This window comes from Gavialis gangeticus, unplaced genomic scaffold, assembly GCF_001723915.1.
Source record: "Gavialis gangeticus isolate Ggan-Ray unplaced genomic scaffold, GavGan_comp1, whole genome shotgun sequence".
In the NCBI taxonomy this organism is placed as follows: Eukaryota; Metazoa; Chordata; order Crocodylia; family Gavialidae; genus Gavialis; species Gavialis gangeticus.
In genome coordinates, this window is record NW_017729003.1 from 7,247,981 (window position 1) to 7,252,107 (window position 4,127).

General features: G+C 42.9%; 1 long non-coding RNA gene across 1 annotated transcript in view; it reads left to right on the forward strand.

Moving 5' to 3' along the window:
* Window positions 1-672: 672 nt before the first annotated feature.
* LOC109291038 overlaps window positions 673-4,127 on the forward strand; it is a 20,774-nt gene continuing 17,319 nt past the window's right edge. The window contains exon 1 of the long non-coding RNA XR_002095739.1: window positions 673-804. This is a non-coding gene — a long non-coding RNA (uncharacterized LOC109291038). The remainder of the gene's footprint in view (window positions 805-4,127) is intronic.

Below are 4,127 nucleotides of genomic sequence, written 5' to 3' on the forward strand. Positions count from 1 at the left end.
TCCTTCTAATGTAAAAAGTTTACAAGCATCATCCAATTTCAAAACTGAACATGTTTACAATTGATCTTTTCTAAAACCTCTGTCAAGCAAATTTAATTCATCTGTCTTTCTAATAAGAGCTCTTGTGCTGGCTTTTCTAGATACAAATGGCAATGCAGTATAGTTTTTCAGTATGGCTTTTGCTCAGGTTAAATAATACCCTCTTGATGAATATGAAGTTGTGCCATTGCCTTAAGAATAGCCATTATCCCTTTCTAAAATAATCCAGCTCCATTTCCACTTGAAATGAGGAGCAGCTGAAGGAAACATTATGTAGTACATATTTAATTATAAAGATTGGAGAAAATTGAGAACAGTTCCTCATAAATTTATGAGCTACATTACACTTACCTGGATTGAATGATTATATAGGTCTTAAAAGGCAAAACAACTGGATAAGGAAAATGAATGGGTTTTGCTCAGTCATAAGGTTTAGCAGTTTTAGGAGAAAATGTATAGATTTCTATGGTCAGTCATCCATAACATAAATATAACAGGGAACCCTAGCCCTGTTACTAAAAGACAGGGTTGCCCCTTTAAATCCAGAACCTTCTAGTCACGGCCAGCTGGTCAAGTAGGGGTTAAGGCTCAAGCCCTGCCAGCCGGTCAGGTGACAGGAAGAGGACGGCCAGGATCCTACAAATGGCAAGTGGAGAAGGCCAGAGGGGCAGCAGAGAGGGGGATTCCCAATGACCACAGTGCCATGGCCGCAGTCTTTTTCAGAAGAATACGCCATGCTGTAAGCCAGAAGCATGATCATCCAAAGTAAGAAGGCATGTTGCCTCTCTTATTTCTTTATTATCATTTTTCCATTATACGGCCATAGAAGCCTATGTTTTGGGTTGGATGTTAATAACCAGAGGATCGGGCTGAGGCTATTTGGGGAAGAAGGAGGCCTCACTGGGGGGGCTCACTGCAGTGTGGGGACTCCAGCGTCAGAGAGGGTGCAGTAGTCAGGGGTGAGCAGACCCCAGCACCAGAGAGGGTGCAGGAGCCCAACTGAGTTTTTTTATTTGAGAGCTAGAACCTTGGAGTCAAGCCCTGATTAGTGGGTTTTTCACTGACAGGCCTAGCTAGAGAGAGAAGGGGTAAGCCCACAGTGGCCAAGACCCCAACATAAACAGGAATTTATAAATACCATCTGCGAGGCTTGGGCTACAGTGTAGGGGAGGAACGGAGCCACAGATAGTTCCACCTGGCATCGGGACAAGAAATGGGCAGCCTCCCACCTAATTAAGATCATTAATTAATCAACAAGGCATGGCAGGAGAGAAGGTGGGCAGTTGGCCAAGAACAGGTGAGCAGGACCGTCAATAGACAGACCCCGAGCAGGCCCCTGCTACAATAAAAAACATAGATACTAAGATAAATATTAAAATAGCCAATAGGTTAGTGTTACAGTCTCACTGTGAAAAAACATGCCAGAGCAGTGGCTACAAGTTGTCACAACTATTGCTTGTTTGATTTTTTTTTTTTTTTTTTCTCTTTAAATAACGCCGTCTCCAGCAGCATGCTGTCCTGGATGCTTGTAGAATGACTGGTTCCTCTCTGTTCTCTAATCAATGAGCATTTTTCACTGTCCCTTTTTGCACCTTCAGAGCACTCCTACCTAACAGATAAAAAATTATTTATTCCAGACTGTCGCAGCACAGGGTCCCCAGGAATGGCCATGATGCCCCTCAGGCTCTATGACCATGCCAATTCTGCCCTATGGGCACCTCCTTTTCTCACCTGCCATATCTTGTTGGTATACATAATAATTAGGGAGGTTGCCCTCAAGTTTCTAATTGGTCACAGTCCTGCTGGACCCTGCTAAATCCTGCAGGTTCTTGGATCCCCTACTGGGTCCAGCTTTAAGTTGGTACCTCATGAGACACCCCAAGCCTTATGGGCTAGATGCGTGGCTCCAAAACCTCCCTAAACACTGTTGAATCTAAACACTATTGATAAACTTGAGCATGAAAGCTCTTTGTGGCAAGGACCACTGTTTCCATTCTGTAAGTCTGTCCACAAAAAAGAACCTGGTTATTGGTTGGTGGTTTGATTATATAAGTAGATCCAGAAGATAGGAAAGGTCCATCCAAGTACCCCAAAATCATGCTGCATCACTTTTTTTTATCTCCAAGATGAAAGTATGTCCAATCATTATCAAGGACTGTAATACTTTTGGATTGACAAATTAGTGAGCGTTGATATCCTAAATCATAAACATGAATTTATTAGTGCACCATATTACCTGCTATGAATGGTTCAAATTCTGACTAGGAAATGAAAGATCTTGCTTTCTAACACAGAAACTTAAAGAGCTGGAAGTTGGCAGGATTCTTGTAGGCCATTTAGAATTAAAAGGTATCATTTTTCTTATTGCAAGTGATAGGACCCATCGACATTTTTTCCCCATAGTGTATCAAATATCAACTCAAAAAAAATCTGAAGGTTTCCTACTTTCCAGGTATAGAGCTTTTAAAATACTTTGCTTTTGCATTTTCTTTTGATTAGTTGTGACATTATATACAAATATTTTATAAAGCCCAGGGACATGACAGCAATAATCAATTCAGAATTAAAAAACATTATGAATTGTAGAAGACTTAACATAGTTGATTAATTAGCTAAAAGATCTGACCTAAGGTACTACCAATTATTTGATAGTTTCTAAACACAAAATTACATTGAATTACAATGAAGCCATCAATATAGGCTTTGATGGTGGGTTGATATTTTCTATTATGTACTGTATGAATATTGATTAGAATCAACTAGGCATTTCAATAGCATCATTTAATTATAAATTTAAAAACGACATCATTTGGAGAGATCATTTTAAGAATACCTAAATGTGCTGATAAAGACTGAATACTGGAGGTTACCCTCTTCTGTTTCAGAGGGTCCCTCTATGCATCCAGGTGGCAGGATTTCAGTGGGGTGAAAATTGCAGGGATGGTAGCACTTGCTGAGGCCACAAAGCCTGCCAAGTTTCAAAGATATAGGTACAGGGGTTTCTGGGAAACCGCAACTTAAACTGCTGACAAGAAAAACTCATTACATAGGTGACACTTCGTGTGTGTTAAGGCACAGAGGGGTGAAAACTACAGTGGTGGTAGCCCCTGCTGCAGCCACAAAGCATGCCAGCTGTCATGGAGATAGGTTCAGGGGGAGTCTGGCTTCTGGGGCCCTGCACCTCTGTCTGCAAGCAGGCAAAACTTATGACATGGGTGCTTGTGGGACTGTGTATGTGTTCAGGTGAACCCTTCCTGGCGCTGGGGCCTCTGCACAACATGGCAGTGTGCCCCCGTGAGGCTTCCTCCTCTCCTACACCTTGGCCCGGTCCACCATTATAAATGACAGCAGGTCAAAATAACTTAGCTGACGCAACACCAGTAGCACCAGCAGCATCAGAGGTACCCAGATGGAACTGTCACAGAGCCGTTCTTTTTATAAAGGAATTGACAGAAAGAAGTAAAGATGTTGTGGTGGATATATGTTACTTGTGGTGTGTGATGGCTTATCTTGTGTTTTTAAGTTTATACTTTTATTATGAAAAAAACAAATTGTTAGAAAAATATATCTTAGGAAGCTTTTGGGTTGAAAAACCCTTTGTCAGGCTGAGGAAATACCTGCAGTTGGTGTGTCTCCTGGTCCTGGAGGGAAGGAATAGTAAAGAAGCCAGAGGCTGGCCTATAATGCAATGCAGGCAAGAAAGTCAGTTAGTGAAAATGGAAATGGAGGCATCAGGGGGTGAGGGACAGGCTGGGGTGGAGGGGCAGGGGGTAGAGGGGAATATAGCAGCACAGGTAAAAGTGCATTGCTCCCTGGGGAGTCAGATGTCTGATTTTTGCCTGCCTGTGGCCAGAGGTGCAGGGCCCCAGAACCCACACTCCCCCTGCAGTTTGCACCTCTCCCTGTGCCTTAACACACACACAGTGTCACCTATGTCATGAGTTTTGCTTGTCAGCAGCTTGAGGTGCAGTTTTCCAGAAACCCGTGTACCTATCTCCTTGAACCTTGGCAGACTTTGTGGCCTCAGCAAGTGCTACCATCCCTGCAATTTTCACCCCACTGTGGCTTCACACACACACGTGACCCAA